Below are 24,334 nucleotides of genomic sequence, written 5' to 3'. Positions count from 1 at the left end.
CAGGTCTTTACTACCAGTAGAAGTGAATTATTCAATCGGAGATAAGGAACTCTTAGACTTAGAAACATGGAGACACATCTTAGAAGGTACTTCTAAACCCTTCCTAATATACACAGATCATAAAAATCTCCAATATCTTATAAAAAATAAAACCCTCTCCTCTCGCCAAGTAAAATGGGAACTCTTTCTAGATAGGTTTGATTTTTTTAATAACCTATAGACCAGGTACACAAAACACAAAGGCAGATGCTTTATCACGTATTTATGACTCCACACCACTAGCAAACACCACCATGCAGTTTATACCGCCAAACAAAATTATAGGACTATTAAGTCCACCAGAAAATTACGTTTTTTTAAGACCTTAAAGACAGAACCCCCTACAACTAACAAACAAATAACAAGGCTCCTCAGGTTTGTACTACCACCAGCACAAATTATACATTCCACCCTCAATAAGAGATTCTATTTTACAGCAATTTTCTGATACACCCTTATCTGGACATCCAGGATTCTATAAGACAAAAGAGTTAATCAAAAGGTATTTCTAGTGGCCCCAGATAGACCAAACCATATAAAAGTATGTGATCACATGTGAAACCTGTGCTAGAAACAAATCTGATCATGGAAACCCAGTTGGATTCTTATTCCCGTTCCAGACATCCCATGGACAACAGTCTTAATGGATTTCATTGTGGAACTTCCACCGTCCCAACATCATAATACAATACTTGCTGTAGTGGATCATCTCACCAAATTAGCTCACTTTATTCCAATGAGAAAACTACCAAATGCAAAAGAAACTGCCATTGCTTTTATGACCCACACTGTAAAGTTACATGGTTTATCTACCTCTATAATAACTGATCGGGGAACCCAATTTACATCCCATTTCAGGAAAGCACTTTGTCGGATCCTCAAAATACTTCCCAGGTTCCCTACTTCTTACCATCCACAGACCAATGGGCTTACAGAAAGGGTAAACCAGATCCTCGAACAATACCTCAGATGCTACATAACTCACCTACAAGACGACTGGTTATCCTATCTACGCATGGCTGAATTCTCATACAATAACTCCATTTCTACTTCCACTAAAACAACTCCGTTTCTTGCCACCTATGGTTACATCCCAGAATCATTTCCTTATCCCATACTAACATCAATTCTCCAGGAGCAAAGGGCTATTCTATATCTCTAAAAGCAGGATTGGATCTACTAAAACTTAATTTAACAGAAGCTAAATCCAAACAAAAACACTACTATGATCTAAAACACCGTCCAAGTCCGAACTACAAACTGGGAGATTTAGTCTGGCTCTCTACCAAATACTTGAAACTCATCCTTCCCTCCAAAAAATTGGGTCACCGGTTTATAGGTCCTTTTTCTATAAAAAAAAAAAGATATTAAATGCCAATACAGTTGTATTAGATCTTCCGGATTCTTATAAAATCCATCCATCATTCCATGTTTCACAACTAAAATCTTATCATCCTTCTAATTGTACCAAACCTCATCAACCTCCTATCCAATTTGATGATCATGAGGAATTTGAGATTGAATCCATCCTTGATTCTCGCCTTCAGCTGAAAAAACTTGAGTATTTAATAAGATGGAAGGGTTATGGCCCTGAAGAAGATACATGTGTCCCTATTAATGATATACATGCTCCTAAGCTTCTTAAGACTTTTCATGTCAGGTACCCACATAAACCTTCTCTTTGATCCTCGGAGAGGATCCCTTGTGAAGGGGGATCTGTAATATCCCTTTAAAATGGGATCCTCCCTTTTTCACTCACCAGCCTATTTAACCTCACTTCCCCCAAGTAACTTTGCTTGATTATTCTGGTCATATTGCCTACAGCTGGAATTCCTCTCAGCACTATTCTGAATTGTGGATCTTCAAGCTAAATTTTCATTTTGTACTCTGGCAGACATGGTTTGTTCTTCTTATCTTGCGGTAGAAAGGCGCCCTTGCCCCTCGTGACGGTGGATATGATAGAGTCCAGGCCTGGACCAAATAGACTCTTTCCCTGAAATGGAAGATAAAGCAATCTAGATTTGGACGTCATGTCAGCAGACCACGACTTCAGCCACAGAGCCCTCCGGCCAGAACAGAAAAGCCTGATGTCTTGGCATTCAAGCAAATAATCTGCATATTAGCATCACAAATAAAATAATTCGCTACCCTCAGGGCCTTAATTCTTTCATGTATCTCATCAAGGGGAGTCTACACCTCGATCATCTATGACAGAGAGTCGCACCAATAGGTAGAGGCTCCCGCCACCGCAGCAACCGCGGCTGCAAGTTGAAAGACGAACCATGTGTGTTGAAACATCTTTTTTAACAGGGTCTCTAATGTCTTATCCACGGGTTCATTAAACGACAAACTATCCTCAAGCGGGATAGTGGTGCGCTTAGCAAGCGTGGAGATAGCTCCATCCACTTTAGGGACAGATCTGCACATTTCTAGCTGAGAGTCCAGAACCGGGAACAATTTTTTAAACGAAGAAGGGGAGAAAGACTATCCAAGTCTCTCCTATTCATTCTTAATAATATTCGCCATCTTTACAGGAACCAGGAAAGTTTGGGGCACTACCCTGTCCTCATAAACTTTATCAAGCTTAGGAATAGAAGGTTCCTCCGGTAACTTCAGTTCTGGAACCTCTAGAGTAGCCAACACCTCCATTAATAAAAAGTGTAAGTTCTCCATCCTAAACCGAAAGTCAGGTTCCTCCACAGCCGGAGGTTTAGATGCTGCAGATTCCGATCCCAGAGAGAGAGTCCACCGAAGTATTGGAATCCTCTGCATCAGCGGATAATCTAGTCTCAGATACATCGAACGGAGTAGATGACTCCTGTAAAGGATAGCAATGTTTAACCTTTTGCTTGCGCTTGGCAAGGTAGAGCACTAAAGACCGCAGATACGGTCGTTTGCAACTGCTCAGCAAAATCAGGCGGCAACATGGCCTCTCCTGCAGGAGGATTAGAAGTGCACCGGGGAGCTGCATGTGTAATCAGAGATGAATGTAGGGAATGCACCTTGCGGGACGGAGAGCCTTAGAGGTGGACAGCTCAGTGGTACTAAACATCTTATTTCTTTTAGATAGCACTACTTTATCGAGGCATGTGGAACATAGTTGAGCAGGCGGGTATACCACAGCCTCCTCACAGTAAACACAGACATTAGATTTGGGTAAAGAGGGAGTACCCTCTAGCATAGAGTCCTCCATAGCTTGCGCCTTTAATATCTTTACAATAATTAAACAGGCACCTTTATACACCCAATGGCCGGGGCACTCACCACCTCCTATGACCCAGGTCCACAGAGAAACTCGTTTTTGTCTACTGCAGCCAACAGTCAGGAAAAGAAAAGGAAAGAGCCACACTGGTCAGGTGGAGAGACGTTCAGGACTGCCCCAGCAATCAGGAAAAAGTGCGCCAAGTAAACAGGCTGTGCAGTAATTCAGGGAGGAAAAGGCCTGACTGTTCCACATTGCCCGAGCCACATCTCACACATAACGCAGCAATAACACAATAAAAGCAATCATGTATACATCCCCCCCCCCGTTCAATAATCACCTTCCGGAGATATTAACCCTTGATTCTATACAGATAAAAGTAGCCACACTGTGACCCTGTCTTCTTGCGTTATCATTACATATATAGAAAATGAAACGATCTTACCAGAATCAACGCCATGGAACAGGAACACGGCCTCTCAAGTTTGACAGTGTGTAGCCTCGCTCCTCCTGACATGGACTTGAGTCAAGAAAGCAGGAACGAAACTTGTCAACGCCGATTGCTTAAGGAGCTGTTAGTATGAGTTGGGATAGTTTCGCAGAAAGAGTCTCCCTGCATCTCTTGACTCTAACTTTCATCCATGCTCTCACTGAGAGGCTGACAGGACTACACCCTCCATAAGAGACTACTCTGAAATCTTCTGACACATATCTGTCAACCTCCTGTGACGAAAGGCAAAGAATGACAGGTGGATGAGGGGAGTGGGGGAGGTATTTAAGACTTTGGCTGGGGTGTCTGCCTCCTCCTGGTGGCCAGGTTCTGTATTCCCACAAGTAATGAATGAAGCCATGGACTCTCCTCGTATTAGATGGAAATTAAGATTTTTGCATTCGAAAAATCTGAAAGTTAGAATATTGTGTGCATGTTCACGTATTCCCTCATAGAAGTAAATGGAGAAAAAAAGTGGAAAAAACACTTTACTCTCCTGCAAACCTTATTACACTTTCTCATTTGCGCTAACCCAACATGAAAATATGAATATTTCATATGCCAATGTTCTTTACATAACAGAATATGTTCTATTTATTCATAAACACATATTTCTATATATCTGATATTTTGTAACACACACACACATATATATATATATATATATATATATATATACACACACACACACACACACACACACACACACACACACAGGGCTCAAAACTGTAAGTCCTAAGATACTAGCCAGGACAAAATGTTACTCGCCGCTTCTAATCCAATCCACTCACACTGCACCCACTACCGTAGCCCTTCTTTTCATATGTATAGCCATTGTGAAACATTTTGTAATATTGTTTTTATTTTATACCATAACAAATTAAATAACGCTACATAGAATAATAAATTAACAAAAAAAAGTTCATAACCGTTAGAAACATCGACTAGAGGTTCTGGAGAAGACAACAGCTGGATAGAAAAACTAAGTTGTTTAAGTCATAGAAGGTCATAGCAGACCTAAAGATTATTTTTCTTCTTCTATAACTATCTTAAAGGGTTAGAAATTGTTGCAAAATTGTATATAAATAAAATACCTTATTATAATTAATATATTGAATGTAAGCAAATAAAATGATTTTTATGAGAAAATGAAGCCTCTACACACCTTTGTATAAACTTTAAAATTCTCATGAAAGGAGCGGTAACGACCGCCCATAAAAAGAGGCAGAGTTTATGCAAAACCAACTACGGAACCCATCCAATGGTGAAGCAGCTGAGGACATTCATTTTAATAAGTAACAACATCCGCTCTTTCCCCTCTTCAGTGCCGCGGTTCCCCAATCCCTCCGGTGTCTACGTCAAAATCCATGTGACCGCCCAGCATCAGGTACTTGGATCATGAATCTGCGCATGGGTTAGGCTAAGAGTTGATATAATGCGCATGCGGGCCGTCATGATGTTTCTACCTGGGTAGAACATCGTTATAGGCCCAAAATAACTGGTTTAAAAGGGGGTTTGGCAAAGTAATCATTTTACATTAAAAATTACAAGAAAACGATAGATACAATTTAAAAAAAGTGTCAATTACAAATATATTTAACATAAATAAATGTTTTAAGAGAGCTTACCATTTTTTTTTTAGTTTACTATCCCTTTAACTATCTTTCTTGACTCCTCCCTCTCTTCAATCTCTCACTTTTCCTCTACCTTCTCTCTCAGGCCATATCTTCTCTTTACACTCTTTCTCCTCTCGTATATTTATTAACTTTTTTTTCTCCACTCTCTCTTAACTCTACCTTCTTCACTTTAACTTTTCCTCTACAACCTCTCTATCTGCCCCGATTACCCTCTCAGAAGTAACAGTCTAAGCACAAATAGGGTCCCTACAGCCCTAGAGGAATAACCTATCCTTGCATTTTCATGGCTATATAATATCCCTTTGGATAATAGTTTTAGCACATACACCAAAATGTGTGTTTGTCAGTGCTGCAATAGGAATATACATTCTGCAAATACAATGTACCAACTTTGCTACTTACAACATGCCACCAGACTTCAGACTCAACATTCACTAACTAATTTTCACTAGCCTCCTGTCAGTATATTTATGAAAATCTTAGTGGTGCTATCCAAATAATATATCAGTTTATGGCAGGGTTAAAAACACTATACAAAGTAACTTCTTTGTTTGTTTTACCCCTGCTGGATTAATATATGACAAGCCCTAAGTCTGACCTTCTTTTTAAGTAAGTTGGAATAGAAAACTCATAGCAGGCATTATTGTTCGCTAGTATTATTTTACCTGGTTTGCATCAAATACTCTAAACTTGCTTTACCTTTCTATCAATGCCCACAGTTGTGACAACAGCAGGCTACCCTAGACTGTTCACTGAAGTATTTCTATTTAGTAGCGCTTAGAACATGAATCCAGATTTGATTTAAGATTGCTCATACAAGTAACTTCTCTGTTTGTTTTATCCCTACCTGTTTACTATTTGGCAAGTCTTGAGAACGTCCCTTTTTTTAAGTGGGTCAGCACAGAAAATTTACAATATATAATAGGGTACACTAGCATTATTTCACCTAGTTTGCACCAAATACGTTAAACTTGCTTTTTCTCTCTCATGTTATCCACAGATATGTTAATAGCAGCTTAATCTAGAATGTTTATTGTAAAATGAGGTTTGTCAGTTGAGACCCAAAAGAGGTCTCCTTTTTTGGACTTATCCTCCTTCTCCTAGACTTTGCAGTGCTGAGGTCCATGAGTGACCTTCTGTGTCCATTAGGAGGGTAACAGTTCATTGGGCATCCAAATTATTCGCTATACTTATTGAGTTTTGTTTTAGAACTGTATACTGTACGTCTGAAGCTTCTTGTCGTGAGATTTATGTATTGCAGCGAATATTGTATCTTATTGTCTTATGTTTTTGTTTGCCTTATTTCAAACCTCAATAAAAATTATAAAAAAAAAAAAAAAAAACACTATACAAAAAAATAGAAACCCTAATCAACCATGCATCTACTAGACCATACAATTAATATAAATACCTGAACTCTTTTATTTAGTTAATATTCATGAACATTTTTGAAATATATTTGCAATAAAAGAAATATGAAATAATATTATATGCACTTGAAAACTATTTAAATATGCTATGCAAAATTCATACACGCTTATCTTAAAAACCCACCTTATTTACAAATCTTTTAACATCCAAGCAATACAATTCTAAGCTGTGCTCTTAGGCAATAGGGTAATATATATATTCTGCTATTTAACTGCAATTTATCCTAATACAGAATTAACTTACAATATCAGAACTTGCACAGATGATTTACTTAGCAAATCAGATACAGATTTAAACAATACCTAGGCTTATGACTACCAATTTAAAAACAGAATTTATGCTTACATGATAAATTACTTTCTCCAACGGTGTGTCCGGTCCACGGCTTCATCCATTACTTGTGGGAATATTCTCTTCCCCAACAGGAAATGGCAAAGAGCACAGCAAAAGCTGTCCATATAGCCCCTCCTCAGGCTCCGCCCCCCAGTCATTCGACCGACGGTTAGGAGAAAAAAGGAGAAACTATAGGGTGCCGTGGTGACTGTAGTATATAGAGAAAGAAATTTTTCAAACCTGATTAAAAAACCAGGGCGGGCCGTGGACCGGACACACCGTTGGAGAAAGTAATTTATCAGGTAAGCATAAATTCTGTTTTCTCCAACATTGGTGTGTCCGGTCCACGGCGTCATCCATTACTTGTGGGAACCAATACCAAAGCTTTAGGACACGGATGAAGGGAGGGAGCAAATCAGGTTACCTAAACCGAAGGCACCACGGCTTGCAAAACCTTTCTCCCAAAAACAGCCTCCGAAGAAGCAAAAGTATCAAATTTGTAAAATTTGGCAAAAGTGTGCAGAGAAGACCAAGTCGCTGCCTTACATATCTGATCAACAGAAGCCTCGTTCTTGAAGGCCCAAGTGGAAGCCACAGCCCTAGTGGAGTGAGCTGTGATTCGTTCAGGAGGCTGCCGTCCGGCAGTCTCATAAGCCAATAGGATAATGCTTTTCAGCCAGAAAGAAAGAGAGGTAGCAGTAGCTTTTTGTCCTCTCCTCTTACCAGAGTAAACGACAAACAAGGATGAGGTTTGTCTAAAATCCTTTGTTCCTTCTAAATAGAACTTTAAAGCACGGACTACATCTAAATTGTGTAACAAACGTTCCTTCTTTGAAACTGGATTCGGAAACAGAGAAGGAACAACTATTTCCTGGTTAATATTCTTGTTGGAAACAACTTTTGGAAGAAAACCAGGCTTGGTACGCAAAACAACCTTATCTGAATGGAACACCAGATAGGGTGGATCACACTGCAAAGCAGATAATTCAGAAACTCTTCTAGCAGAAGAAATAGCAACCAAAAACAGAACTTTCCAAGATAGTAACTTGATATCTTTGGAATGTAAGGGTTCAAACGGAACCCCTTGAAGAACTGAAAGAACTAAATTTAGACTCCAAGGAGGAGTCAAGGGTCTGTAAACAGGCTTGATTCTGACCAAAGCCTGTACAAAAGCTTGTACATCTGGCACAGCTGCCAGTCGTTTGTGTAACAAGACAGATAAAGCAGAAATCTGTCCTTTTAGAGAACTCGCTGACAATCCCTTATCCAAACCTTCTTGGAGAAAGGAGAGGATCTTAGGAATTTTAATCTTACTCCAGGAGAATCCCTTGGATTCACACCAACAGATATATCTTTTCCATATTTTATGGTAAATCTTTCTAGTCACAGGTTTTCTGGCTTGGACCAGAGTCTCTATCACTTAATCTGAAAACCCACGCTTGGATAAAATCAAACGTTCAATTTCCAAGCAGTCAGCTGCAGAGAAACTAGATTTGGATGTTCGAATGGACCTTGTATTAGAAGATCCTGTCTCAAAGGTAGCTTCCATGGTGGAGCCGATGACATATTCACCAGGTCTGCATACCAAGTCCTGTGCGGCCACGCAGGAACTATCAGAATCACCAAGGCCTTCTCCTGTTTGATCCTGGCTACAAGCCTGGGAAGGAGAGGGAACGGTGGAAACGCATAAGCTAGGTTGAACGACCAAGGCGCCACTAATGCATCCACTAGAGTCGCCTTGGGATCCCTGGATCTGGACCCGTAGCAAGGAACCTTGAAGTTCTGACGGGACACCATCAGATCCATGTCTGGAATGCCCCATAATTGAGTCAACTGGGCAAACATCTCCGGGTGGAGTTCCCACTCCCCCGGATGGAAAGTCTGATGACTCAGATAATCCGCCTCCCAGTTGTCTACTCCTGGGATGTGGATTGCAGATAGGTGGCAGGAGTAATCCTCCGCCCATTTGATGATTTTGGATACCTCTCTCATCGCCAAGGAACTCCTTGTTCCCCCCTGATGGTTGATGTAAGCTACAGTCGTCATGTTGTCTGACTGGAATCTTATGAATCCGGCCTTCGCTAGTTGAGGCCAAGCCCGGAGAGCATTGAATATCGCTCTCAGTTCCAGGATGTTGATCAGGAGAAGAGACTCTTCCCAAGACCATAAACCCTGAGCTTTCAGGGAATCCCAGACCACGCCCCAGCCTAATAGACTGGCGTCGGTCGTGACAATGACCCACTTTGGTCTGCGGAAACTCATTCCCTGAGACAGGTGATCTTGGGACAACCACCAACGGAGTGAGTCTCTGGTCATCTGGTCTACTTGAATCTTTGGAGACAAGTCTGTATAGTCCCCATTCCACTGCTTGAGCATGCACAGTTGTAATGGTCTTAGATGAATTCGAGCAAAAGGAACTATGTCCATTGCTGGAACCATCAACCCTACTACTTCCATGCACTGAGCTATGGAAGGCTGCAGAATAGAGAAAAGAACTTGACAAGCGTTTAGAAGCTTTGACTTTCTGACTTCTGTCAAGAAGATCTTCATTTCTAAAGAATCTATTATTGTTCCCAAAGAGGGAACTCTTGTCGACGGAGACAGGGAACTCTTTTCTACGTTCACCTTTCACCCGTGAGATCTGAGAAAGGCTAGAACAATGTCTGTATGAGCCTTTGCCTTGGAAAGAGACGACGCTTGAATTAGAATGTCGTCCAGATAAGGTGCCACTGCAATGCCCCTTGGTCTTAGAACCGCTAGAAGGGACCCGAGCACCTTTGTGAAAATTCTGGGAGCAGTGGCTAGTCCGAATAGGAGAGCCACGAACTGATAATGTTTGTCCAGAAAGGCGAACCTTAGGAACTGATGATGATCTTTGTGGATAGGAATATGTAGATACGCATCCTTTAAATCCACGGTAGTCATATATTGACCCTCCTGGATTGTAGGTAAAATTGTTCGAATGGTTTCCATTTTGAACGATGGAACTCTGAGAAATTTGTTTAGAATTTTTAAATCCAGAATTGGTCTGAAAGTTCCCTCTTTTTTGGGAACTACAAACAGATTTGAGTAAAACCCCTGACCTTGTTCCACAGTTGGAACTGGGTGTATCACTCCCATCCTTAACAGGTCTTCTACACAATGTAAGAATGCCTGTCTCTTTATTTGGTTTGAAGATAAGTGAGAAATGTGGAACCTTCCCCTTGGGGATAGTTCCTTGAATTCTAGAAGATAACCCTGAGAGACTATTTCTAGTGCCCAGGGATCCTGAACATCTCTTGCCCAAGCCTGAGCAAAGAGAGAGAGTCTGCCCCCTACTAGATCCGGTCCCGGATCGGGGGCTACCCCTTCATGCTGTTTTGGTAGCAGCAGCAGGCTTCTTGGCCTGTTTACCCTTGTTCCAGCCTTGCATTGGTTTCCAAGCTTGTTTAGTCTGGGAAACGTTACCCTCTTGTCTAGAGGCTGCAGAGTTGGAAGCCGGTCCGTTCCTGAAATTGCAAAAGGAACGAAAATTGGACTTATTCTTAGCCTTGAAAGGCCTATCTTGTGGGAGGGCATGGCCCTTTCCCCCAGTGATGTCTGAAATAATCTCTTTCAATTCTGGCCCAAAAAGGGTCTTACCCTTGAAAGGGATATTAAGCAATTTTGTCTTGGAAGATACATCCGCCGACCAAGACTTTAGCCAGAGCGCTCTACGCGCCACAATTGCAAACCCTGAATTTTTCGCCGCTAATCTCGCTAACTGCAAAGCGGCGTCTAAAATAAAGGAATTAGCTAACTTAAGTGCGTGAATTCTGTCCATGACCTCCTCATATGGAGTCTCCCTACTGAGCGACTTTTCCAGTTCCTCGAACCAGAACCATGCCGCTGTAGGGACAGGAATAATGCACGAAATAGGTTGAAGGAGGTATCCTTGCTGTACAAAAATCTTTTTAAGCAAACCCTCCAATTTTTTATCCATAGGATCTTTGAAAGCACAATTGTCCTCAATGGGAATGGTCGTGCGTTTGGCAAGTGTAGAAACCGCCCCCCTCGACCTTAGGGACTGTTTGCCATGTGTCCTTCCTGGGGTCGACCATGGGGAACAATTTCTTAAATATAGGAGGAGGGACAAAAGGTATGCCTGGCTTCTCCCACTCCTTATTCACTATGTCCGCCACCCTTTTTGGTATTGGAAAGGCATCAGGGTGCACCGGGACCTCTAGGAACTTGTCCATCTTGCACAATTTTTCTGGGATGACCAGATTGTCACAATCATCCAGAGTAGATAGCACCTCCTTAAGTAATGCGCGGAGATGCTCTAATTTAAATTTAAATGTCACAACATCAGGTTCTGCCTGCTGAGAAATTCTTCCTGTATCAGAAATTTCTCCATCTGACAAACCCTCCCTCACTGCCACTTCAGACTGGTGTGAGGGTATGACAGATAAATTATCATTAGCGCCCTCCTGCTCTACAGTGTTTAAAACTGAGCAATCGCGCTTTCTCTGAAAACCTGGCATTTTGAATAAAATATTAGCTATGGAGTTATCCATTACTGCCGTCAATTGTTGCATAGTAACAAGCATTGGCGGGCTAGAAGTACTAGGGGTCGCCTGTGCGGGCATAAATGGTATAGACACAGAAGGAGAGGATGCAGAACTATCCCTACTTCCTTCATCTGAGGAATCATCCTGGGCAACCTTACTAAATGTGACAGTACTGTCCTTACTTTGTTTGGACGCCATGGCACAATTATCACATACATTTGAAGGGGGGACCACCTTAGCCTCCATACATACAGAACATGATCTATCTGAAGGTACAGACATGTTAAACAGGCTTAAACTGGTTAATAAAGCACAAAAACCGTTTTTAAACAAAACCGTTACTGTCTCTTTAAATGTTAAACAGGGCACACTTTATTACTGAATATGTGAAAAACTATGAAGGAATTATCCAATCTTTACCAAATTTTCACCACAGTGTCTTAATGCAAGCTGTTAACCCTTAAAATGCGGAAACCGGAGCCGTTTGCAATTTAACCCCACTACAGTCCCAGCCACAGCCTTTGTTGCGACTTCACCTATCCCAGGGGGGTATACGATACCAATTCAAGCCTTCTAGGAACGTTTTCAGTGGATACCAGACCCTCTCACATGCAGTTGCATGCACTGCACTCAAAAGAAACTGTGCAATAATGGTGCGAAAATGAGGCTCTGCCTACTACAGTGAAAGGCCCTTCCTGACTGGGAAGGTGTCTTAACTAGTGCCTGGCGATAAAAACGTTCCCCAAATAATAAAAAGTGTGAAATCCACTTCAAACTTTAAATAATAACTTAAATAAATAATCGATTTAGCCCTTAAGAGTGTCCACCAGTTAATAGCCCATAATCAGCCCTTTATTCTTTCAGAGTCTAAGAAAATGGCTTACCGATCCCCATGAGGGAAAATGACAGCCTTCCAGCATTACACAGTCTTGTTAGAAAAATGGCTAGTCATACCTTGAGCAGAAAAGTCTGCAAACTGTTCCCCCCAACTGAAGTTCTCTGGGCTCAACAGTCCTGCGTGGGAACAGCAATTGATTTTAGTTACTGCTGCTAAAATCATACTCCTCTTTTAAACAGAACTCTTCATCTCTTTCTGTTTCAGAGTAAATACTACATACCAGTACTATTTCAAAATAACAAACTTTTGATAGAAGAATAAAAAACTACAACTAAACACCACATACTCTTCACCATCTCCGTGGAGATGCTACTTGTTCAGAGCGGCAAAGAGAATGACTGGGGGGCGGAGCCTGAGGAGGGGCTATATGGACAGCTTTTGCTGTGCTCTTTGCCATTTCCTGTTGGGGAAGAGAATATTCCCACAAGTAATGGATGACGCCGTGGACCGGACACACCAATGTTGGAGAAATACAATATAGTTCACCAATTTTGAACCAATTTGCAGCGGTCTTTAGGTTATCTCAGAAGACAGATAAGTAATTTTTGCAATCAATGAGAAGGAGGTAGTCAGCTTGTTTAGATTGGTTTCAAAATGCCCAGCAGCAGATATCATCCAAAGTTAAAACAGCCTCCTTCTCTATTTCTCTTTTGCTTACTTATATATGTTTTCAATCATTGATGACATCATGTGGGTGGCACTACGGGAGCTGACCTTCCCATTGGTTATCTGGGAAGTCTAATCGGATTGGCCCTTGGAAATTTCATTTTTAACAGCCAGAAAGAACCTTCTGGCTGTAGCTCTCGCAACATAACACCAGGTGGCAGCATTACAAACAGACAGTACAAAAACAATGCAGCATGACAATACATACAAATTCATTTAACCAACATTTTTAGCCAGTGAAATATTTCTTTAAACTATGTAATAACTGCCATAATTTCTTGTATTAATCTCTCCCAATATTAATTATAGGTGAAGCGGCATCAGATTAATTTCCTGATCGTTTTGATATGAAACGTCATGTTTTATATTATTAACATTGTATTATATTAAAGCAATTTAACACTGCTAATTATTAGCTTAAAATGCATTATAATTTTATCAGTATTCTGGCATTTCTTTGCAAATAACAGCTTATTTTTATATCTCCAGATTGGTAGTATTTAAAACTCCTGATATACTGCATTCACCCAGATATAGTATGTGACATTTCTGTGTATTTCTTCCTGAATACATAAATCCTGTTTATGTAGATCTGAAATAAAAATAAATGTTAATGATCACTTCTCTTCAGGTCCATAAACATCTATTCATGTTCTTAAACACACAGAGGCTAAGATATTCATGCTTTCAAAATATGTATGTCTTGTATTTATTTTCCTAGTATATTTTATTTGAAATCTAACTACAGTTGCTTTGAAATCATAATGTAAGCCATGTGTCTTCTCTATGTTATTCTAACCCCAGACACAATGTCTGTGTCACGTGTATTCTGGTGTTATCAGCCACACAGCCTGAGTCACTTAAACAAATCTGTGCTAATTATCAGTCCCTTGAAGAATGTTTGTATCTCTCACATCTTTTCAGAAGAATCGGCATTTCCCTTGGAGGAAACCCATATATGGGCCTGTATCCTGTTCTCTTTCAAAATTACTTCCCCCAACATTCCTCTAAGTGACTGTATTAAATTGGGGTAGACCAAATGTCTTAGAGTCATAAAACTCTGCATATAGTCAAATGAGCATGGTCACTGAGTTAGTTCCTTTTGGAAAATGTCTGTGTATTTTACACCGCAGGGGTTGTGCTTCAAAAGGCTATGCTGATTTCCAATCCTGATAAACGTGCATTTACCTAGCCAAAATCAGCTTGTAGGGGGTTTTGAGTTAAATCCTGACATCAGAATTTCTATTCTACAGCACATCTGATAAAATAGACGGCTTCATATATACACACATGCTTTTTATATTATTTTCATTTACGTATATATATTAGTATATATATATATATATTATGTCATTGACCTTTACCCTGACATAATTCCCCCTTTCAAATTCAAATATATGTAGGACACATGTGTTTGAATTGGATCAAAGTCAGTGGTACTCGGTGAGGATGTTGGCCATATACAACATAGATAGTCTCTTATGTAGAATGTTTGTTACTTTGAGCCTTCATGTTTATCAGTTAGGCATCTTTAAACTACATATGTCTTTAGTTCATTTGGGGATATGACACTTCATTCTCCCTCTATGACTTGTAGTTGGGATCTGGGATGACATGCCCGCAATTGATTGATATGGACCCATTTATCTATGAAACTTTCATTTTTGGGGATCCGTATTTTATAGGCCACTGGAGATATTTTGTCAGTAATGACGAAAGGACCTTTCCATGAGGGAAGAAATTTCTTCTCCCTAACCTGATCTCTTCCAAAGTTATAAAGATAAACTTTATCATTTATTTCATATTCCTTTTTGGATGTTTTGAGATCATAATAGGTTTTAGTGGCAGTTGCGGCTCTTTCTAAATTCCTTTGAGCAAATGCAAATGCATATTGCAGGTGTTTTCTTAGGTTTTCCACATATTGATATGTATTGGCAGCGTTTATCAAGTTTTGGTCTGATGTAAGGTATAGCAGATGCTGAGGTAGAACCATTCTTCTACCAGTCATCAGTTCAAAAGGTGACATTTTGGTAGCACTACTTGGAGTTGCTCTTAATGCCATTAAGACTAGAGGTAGTTTTACATCCCAGTCTTTACCTGTTTCACTCACAAACTTTTTGAGGATTTTAACAATGGACTGGTTGTAACGCTCTACACCACCACTTGAGGCAGCTCTATAAGCAATATGGAGCTTTCTTTTAACCCCTAGTATTTTCCACATTTTGGTCATCACTTCGCTAGTGAAGTGGGTCCCCCGATCTGATTCGATTCTTTGGGGCAAACCAAATCTGGAAAATACATGGTTGATGAGCAATGCTGCACATGTTTCAGCACTATTGTTAGGTGCACTAATGCACTCTACCCATTTAGTGAATAGGCATGTCACGGTTAACATGTATTTGTTACCTCTTGATGATCTTGTTACTGGGCCAATAAAATCAATTTGTATATCTGACCATGGCATTACCATCCCCCTTTTCTTCTATGCGTTGGTGCAGTGGGTTGAAACTGTGGGCAGATTAAACACCCTTGACAGTAGGTTTGAACATCTTTCAACATGTGTGGCCAAAAAGCGTAATCACGCAATATTTCATATGTGAGCTTGGCACCACGATGACCAGATGTGGGAGCATCATGGGCATGTTGAAGCATTAGACCTCTGAACTTGGTGGGTACTACCCACTTCTGGATGCCAGTTTTGGAGGTTCTAATTAACAAACCATCCTGTAACTTGAATTGTGATCTAGATTTTATTAAGATTCTAAGATCTTCTTTGCCAATATAATCATCTTTTGAGTTGGGGTTGCTTTCAGGATCTTCTATGTGTTTATAGAAGATGCCTACAATGGGGTCTTCTTTTTGACTAGTGATCAGGTCCTCACTAGGAGAATCCTGACTCCATTGTACCAAGTTAGGCTCACTCTGTTGTTTTGCATGGTTTCTGGTAATGGCTTCTACCTGAATTGCACCCATTAAGTGGTCAATATTAAGGAGTTCTCCAGTTATGGCTCCATGTTTGGCTAATGAGTCAGCAAGGTCATTGCCTTCCTTATCAGGACCTAGAACTCTGGAATGACCCTTGGTCTTTTTCCAGTGTATGGTTAAATCATTGGATACTACCAGATTATCAATCTCGCAGAACAACTTGCCATGCTTGACTGGTTTGTTATTGCTTTTCTGCATGCCATTTCTTTTCCAAGTTGGCAGGTATTCAACAAAACTGTCACGCACATAATTTGAGTCAGTTATGATCACAAATTCATGAATACCATGTTCAATAGCCATTTCAATGGTTTTGAAAACAGCAGTTAGTTCTGCAACCTGACTTGATCTTGGTCCAATGTTGAAACCTATAGATATATTTGGGAATCCATTTGCCCCAGTTATACCAATGCCAGCGAATAATCTGCGCTCATTATCAATAGTGGCATGGTAAGAACAACCATCAACATACACCCAAGGTAATGTTTGACAATGGTCCTCATTGTACATTTTATATGGGGAAAGTAATTGTTCCTCCAGAAAATCATCTTCTGATAATTCTTCCCCAGGATCTCTAGCAGTACAGTCGTGGAGCTCAGCAAGCCCTTGTGCGACTGGATTCTTTTTATTCTGCTTGTAGCGAATTTCTAGTGGCCAGCCTTGTAAGGAAAGAGTCCACGCTGTTATGCGGCTATTAGACAAATTCCCATCTCTTATTCTCTCACTTTGCAAATATAGCAAAGGCTGGTGGGCCGTTTCTACAATTATTTCCTCGCCCTGTATATAGCTGCGGAAATTTTGTAGAGCCCATACAGTAGATAAGAGGGCTTTTTCGCAATCGCTAAATTTTATTTCTACTGGGGATAGATTTTTGCTCGCATAAGCAATGGCTTTGTTCAAATTATCATGTTTTTGGTATAAAACAGCACTCATGCTTATATCTGTGTAACCTGTCTCTAAGAAGAAAGGTTTACCACCTTCAGGGTACGCTAAGCAAGGTGCTTGAATGAGTTTTCTCTTCAGCTCTCTGATGGCTGTCTCTTGAGACTCACTCCAGTGCCATTTTACATCTTTCTTTAGAAGAAGTAGTAGTGGTTTAGCTAATTCCGCATAATTATCAATGAATTTGCGAGAATAATTTGTCATACCCAGGAATGATCTATATTCCTTTAAATTAGTTGGGTTTTTAGAATTCACTATAGCTTCCACCTTTTTCTTTTGGGGATTTAATCCTTCAGAGGTAACTTCATGTCCCAAGAAGTTTACACGAGTGCGGCACCATTGGGCTTTTTGTAAGGATAATTTGACACCTGCCCTTTTAAGTTGGCTGAGGACGTGTTTAAGCTCTGCGATGTGTTTTTCAAAGTCTGTGTTTTTGATTAAAACATCATCAACATAAGATAAGGTCCCCCTTTCCAGTGCATCAGGCATAGCCTTATGCATGAATACAGCAAATTCATGTCCAGAAATTATGTATCCAAACGGAAGTCTTTGAAATGCATATTGGACCTTTTGGAAGGAGAATGCTAGCTTATATTGGTCCTCTTCATGTACCTTGATGGTCCAATATCCCTCTGCACAATCAATGGCAGTGAATATTTTGGATCCCTGCATTTGTGCTAGGCATTGGTCAATATATGGCACAGGCCAGCCAGGCATGTATACTCGTTTGTTTAGCTGTCTTAAGTCAGCACACAAACGCCATTGTCCATTGGGCTTAAGGACACCTAGAATAGGATTATTATAAGAGCTGTGCACTTGTCTGATAATACCTCTTTCTTCCAAATTCCTTATGATCTCTGCAAGAGAATCATATGAGGCTAAGGGAAGTCTGTATTGTTTGACAAATACAGGTGGCGCATCGGGATCTGTTTGTATTCTTGCAATGTGCAAGTCTGTAGTACCACAGTCATAAGAATCCTTAGCGAAAATATCCTTGTATTCCATTAGGAGTTCTTGCAGCTGTTGGCGTTCATCATCGCTGGAACAGCCATTAGCTAAGGATATTTGCTCTTCGACTATTTGCTGAAATCCTGGAAAGATTTCAGGCTGTCCTATTTCATAGGCTTCTTCCAATCTAGAGGTGAGATCCCCTTGATTATAGTTTACATTGCTCCCATGACTCTGGGTATTGGGGTAATCTTGCTGTTTGATTGGCTGATCAAACACTAGAGAGGCTTCTTCAATGTTACAGATGCCTTCCTCTGAGCTGAAGGGATAAATAGACTGAATATTAAATAGACCCTCTGGCATAGATGCAAAGGATTGTTCTATTAATTGTTCTTCAGTTAAGTATCCTTCAGGTATTAGCCCAATTACATTATTCTGGAATCCAAAAGTGTAATAACTTGATTCCAGTGCATATCATATGTTAGTTCCCTTGGATAATGTTATATCCTGTGGGGTCATGTTATGCACAACAATATGTATTGGAACAGTTCCAATATTCACCATAGGAGTGTAGGTTACTGTGACACCCAGATTTTGTATTCTATGGGAGAGGTAAATTAGTGTTTCAGAAGTTTTTAATTTCTGACCTCTCTTTACCTATAAGGGTAAAAGAAATTTATCAGCCCCAGCAGGAATTATAACATCGCTAGATACCTGCATATTCACGGCATATGGCAATTGCTGGTTTGATTTCAGGGCTGCATTTTCATCCTGAAATACTTCAGGGTCCTCCTTTAACCTGCTCCAGAGGCAAGAATTAATCAAATCTATTTGTATGGCATATCTATGTAAGATATCATTGCCAATGTATATTTGATTATGGGGAGTATTTAAAACTAAAAACAGGTGCTTCACTGACTTACTGCCAATAGAGATAGATAATAAGCACTTAGCTGTGATGTTATAGCTTTCAGACCTGACATCCAGGCCGTTGACACAGTGATCTTGGGGAGAAAGATATTTAATCACTTTAGGTTCAGCTATTTGCGCCAATAAACCTTCGCTTATATAGCTAGCTTCCTGTTTTAAGTTTATTTTAGCATACTTGGTTTTACCAAGGTCATGTACTTGTATAGGGATAAATAGATCCTCTTTAACTCTCTCAATCTCTGTGAGGTATTGAGTGTGGCCTCCCCCTTAGGGATTTTATGATCCCCTTGTGGAGTGATATGGTTAATATTCGCCATCTAGGGAAATATTCGCTATCTTTCCAGGCAAAATTTTAAAAGTATTACCATCAGAGCCACTAAAAGGAGTCTGATCATCTATTTGTAGAATAGTGATTTCAGGTGCAGAGCTATTCCTGAAATGAATCTCCACAGCATCTGGTTTCTCTTCCACCACGTGACAGTTATGTCGGGTGCGAGATATACCAGATTTTTCATAATTGATAGGTCGTTTAACTTGTGACCAAATTACATTATTTATGCAATCAATTATGGTGCTTAATCGCTTCAGGAGATCACTACCAATAATTAAACGATCAGTTGACAGATCCACTATAATGACAGGGTGTCTTATGACCCTGTTCCCCAATTTAAATTTTAACCAGGCAGTACCGTAGACTTTTAGGGAGTCACCCCCAACACCTATTAGAGAACCGTCAAATTCTTTTATTTTAGGTTTGTGGGATGTTAGCTCATTTAGCTGTGTGTAGTACCTGTGGGATAACATAGTTGCCTGTGACCCAGTGTCAATTAATCCCCTGATAGGGTTGGAGACTGAATCTTGCAGCTCAACTAATACATAATATCTTCCTGCAGTTTCTACCATTTCACACATAAAGTTGGCGCTAGCATACATTTGTGGGCTTCGTCACGTGTTACCTGAATTCGCTGTGTCATTCGATGCAGAGGAACCTTCATACCTACCTGTTTCCTCTATGACAGGGTCGGCTGGATTCTTTTTTACTGCATCTGTGGAGATAAGGTTAGGAGAGAGCTGCAAGGGAAGAGCCTTGTTAATTTTTCCCGGATGAGGTTGCCTGTCATCACAGCTAAATTGTCCGTTTTCGGTCTGTGGGGAGAGAACATGATTAGTATCATTGATATTTATTATTACATTTTGTATATCTCTCCCCTCCCCCTCAGGTGATGCTGCAGTATTTATGACTGTGCCTGTGGTCCACTGCTGACCACTGGCTGTACCCCTAAAAAAGTATTGTTCGGTTGCTGAGCGGTAGATTTTTGACTCATATTAGCGATTTGTTCGCTCAACCGATTTAACTGGGTAAACAGCATATCTACCTGATTGTACAAGTTACCTCTACCCCTGGGTCAATCTCCTGGTGCCCCATTGTAATGATTCCTGGACCATTGGGTTCCCTCAGAATCAGGGCCGCTATTTCTATTCTGGCATGGTTGCCCCTGGGGTTCAGCTTGCTCAGTATTAGTACCTTGGGGAGCATTATATACCTGGGGTGTCTGGTTACCCTGAGAATATCTTCGCCGTTTATTTTATCTACCCTTGCGCGGATACCAATTATTTGGTGAGTATTCTCTTTGTGAGTAATTATTCACCTGATTATGTCCCCCACTTTGGTTATAGTCTCCCTGCGCCTCAACCTGTGTAGGGGGAGGGGCAGAATTAAACCTCTGTGGAGATGGCCTGTTTTGACTGGCCACCTCTGCATAAGTCCTCTTTTTAGACTCCAAATTGAGGGGGCTAGGTGACACCCTAGATTCTGCTACAATTTTGGGTTTTGACGCCTTTTTAACCCCCTGCTCACTGGACTGATGAATAGAGTATAACTTTGTACTCTCTTTGATCAGCCATTCCAATGAGCAGTCCTCATCAAAATCTCTAGCTAAGTTGATTTTGATGGGTGTAGGCAGTGCTTCAAAAAATAAATTTACAAATTCTGAGCCATCAAATTTGGGATTATCTTCAGCCATACTGTACGCATTTTTCAATACAGAAAGGAATTCGATTGGACTCTGATTCGCACGACACTTTAAACCATATACCGCTATTTTCGCGGCAGTTTTAGTACGATATTGCCCGAATTCTTTTCTGCATTGTCGTTTTACCCCATTCCAGGAATGAATATTCATATCCTTTAGTGAAGCAAAGAATTTGTGGTGTTTACTGTCAAATACCCAAGGCAGAAATTCAAAAGCCTCTAAATGATCAATTACAGATGTTGTTCCCTTATTGGAGAATATAGGTACTGCGAGTTGTACGAAGGTGATTATTTTATGGGAATCATAGACTTTATCAGACTTATTTTGGGATTCTCTGTTAGAGTTTACCTCCCCCGCGCCAGCTGCGCTACAGCAATCCTCTGGATTTACATCCTGAGGGGATTGTCTATTCGGGAAATCTATTTCTGACCCGTTAGGGGTCGTTTGTCTATACTGTTCCATATGTTTTTGTACCTCGTCCCTGACGCGTTCGCTAAAGGAGTTAGCATTATCTGCATTATTCTCAGTTAATATAAGGGTTTTCATTATGGCGAAATTACCTTTTTAAATCGCTTAATTCTCTCTGGCTTTGCGCAAGCTGTTTATTTAAATCTTGTATCTGCGCGATTAAGTCCATATTATGCTTATCTAAGGCGGCTAGGTTTTGGGCAAATTCATCCATTTTATTTTTGGCTTTTTTTAAACCCTCTTCGCGTCTGCGCGAGGAACGAATACTATTTTCTAGCTCCTGTATTTGCAATCGTTTGTCTGTGACACAAAACGACATTTCGTCAATAATGCATATTAAGAGGGGCCAAGATTTTAGTATTAGTTCTTCTCGCTTTTTGAGAGCCTTGCATTGATTAATCATTAATAGTTCCTGGAAGAATTCATTCTCTTCATTCCACATATTATTATTAACGGTAATATTTTTAGCCCTAGTTTCAAGCATATCCATAAAATCATTTAATTCACCCGCAATATTAAACTTCCCTTTAAGGTAACTTAAGATATCTTTCTTAAGGACCTGACCTTTAGTAATAGGTATGGTTATGGGGCCAATTTCATCGCTATGTATAGAATTAAATGAGTCACTTCTGGCTACAGACATTGTTGTATTGGTTGAGTACTTAGTTAAACTAAAACGCTAATACAATTTTTGCCAATAAAAAGAGAGAAGAAAAAATTTTATATTTCAAAAGAAAAAAATATTATTAATTTTGAAATATGAAAAATTAATATCTCGAAATATGAAAAATTAATATTTTTGATTAACTTTGAAAATATGAAAAATTTATATTTTTGATTAATTTTTAAATATGAAAAAACATAATTTATGCTTACCTGATAAATTTATTTCTCTTGTAGTGTATCCAGTCCACGGATCATCCATTACTTATGGGATATTCTCCTTCCCAACAGGAAGTTGCAAGAGGATCACCCATAGCAGAGCTGCTATATAGCTCCTCCCCTAACTGTCATATCCAGTCATTCGACCGAAAACAAACAGAGAAAGGAGAAACCATAGGGTGCAGTGGTGACTGTAGTTTAATTAAAATTTAGACCTACCTTAAAAGGACAGGGCGGGCCGTGGACTGGATACACTACAAGAGAAATAAACTTATCAGGAAAGCATAAATTATGTTTTCTCTTGTTAAGTGTATCCAGTCCACGGATCATCCATTACTTATGGGATACCAATACCAAAGCTTAAGTACACGGATGATGGGAGGGACAAGGCAGGATTAAGCGGAAGGAACCACTGCCTGAAGAACCTTTCTCCCAAAAACAGCCTCCGAAGAAGCAAAAGTGTCAAATTTGTAAAATTTGGAAAAAGTGTGAAGCGAAGACCAAGTCGCGGCCTTGCAAATCTGTTCAACAGAGGCCTCATTTTTAAAGGCCCAGGTGGAAGCCACAGCTCTAGTAGAATGAGCTGTAATCCTTTCAGGGGGCTGCTGTCCAGCAGTCTCATAGGCTAGGCGTATAATGCTCCGAAGCCAAAAGGAAAGAGAGGTTGCCGAAGCTTTTTGACCTCTCCTCTGTCCAGAGTAAACAACAAACAGGGTAGATGTTTGACGAAAATCTTTAGTAGCTTGTAAGTAAAACTTCAAGGCACGGACTATGTCCAGATTATGTAAAAGACGTTCCTTCTTTGAAGAAGGATTAGGACACAATGATGGAACAACAATCTCTTGATTGATATTCTTGTTAGAAACCACCTTAGGTAAAAACCCAGGTTTGGTACGCAGGACTACCTTATCTGCATGAAAAATCAGATAAGGAGAATCACATTGTAAGGCAGATAGCTCAGAGACTCTCCGAGCTGAGGAAATAGCCATCAAAAACAGAACTTTCCAAGATAAAAGTTTAATATCAATGGAATGAAGGGGTTCCAACGGAACTCCTTGAAGAACTTTAAGAACCAAGTTTAAGCTCCACGGGGGAGCAACAGGTTTAAACACAGGCTTAAATCTAACCAAAGCCTGGCAAAATGCCTGGACGTCTGGAACCTCTGTCAGACGCTCGTGCAAAAGAATAGACAGAGCAGAAATCTGTCCCTTTAAGGAACTAGCTGATAATCCTTTGTCCAAGCCCTCTTGGAGAAAAGACAATATTCTAGGAATCCTAACCTTACTCCATGAGTAATTCTTGGATTCACACCAATAAAGATATTTACTCCATATCTTGTGGTAGATTTTCCTGGTAACAGGCTTTCGTGCCTGTATTAAAGTATCAATGACTGACTCGGAGAACCCACGCTTTGATAGAATCAAGCGTTCAATCTCCATGCAGTCAGTCTCAGAGAAATTAGATTTGGATGATTGAAAGGACCTTGTATCAGAAGGTCCTGTCTTAGAGGCAGAGTCCATGGTGGAAAGGATGACATGTCCACTAGGTCTGCATACCAAGTCCTGCGTGGCCACGCAGGTGCTATCAGAATCACTGATGCTCTCTCCTGTTTGATTTTAGCAATCAGTCGAGGGAGCAGAGGAAACGGTGGAAACACATAAGCCAGGTTGAAGAACCAAGGCGCTGCTAGAGCATCTATCAGCGTCGCTTCTGGGTCCCTGGACCTGGATCCGTAACAAGGAAGCTTGGCGTTCTGGCGAGACGTCATGAGATCCAACTCTGGTTTGCCCCAACGATGAATCAACTGAGCAAACACCTCCGGATGGAGTTCCCACTCCCCCGGATGGAAAGTCTGACGACTTAGAAAATCCACCTCCCAGTTCTCCACGCCTGGGATATGGATTGCTGACAGGTGGCAAGAGTG

Source organism: Bombina bombina, chromosome 6 (assembly GCF_027579735.1).
Source record: "Bombina bombina isolate aBomBom1 chromosome 6, aBomBom1.pri, whole genome shotgun sequence".
Taxonomy (NCBI): Eukaryota; Metazoa; Chordata; class Amphibia; order Anura; family Bombinatoridae; genus Bombina; species Bombina bombina.
This window is presented reverse-complemented; position numbering follows the sequence as displayed.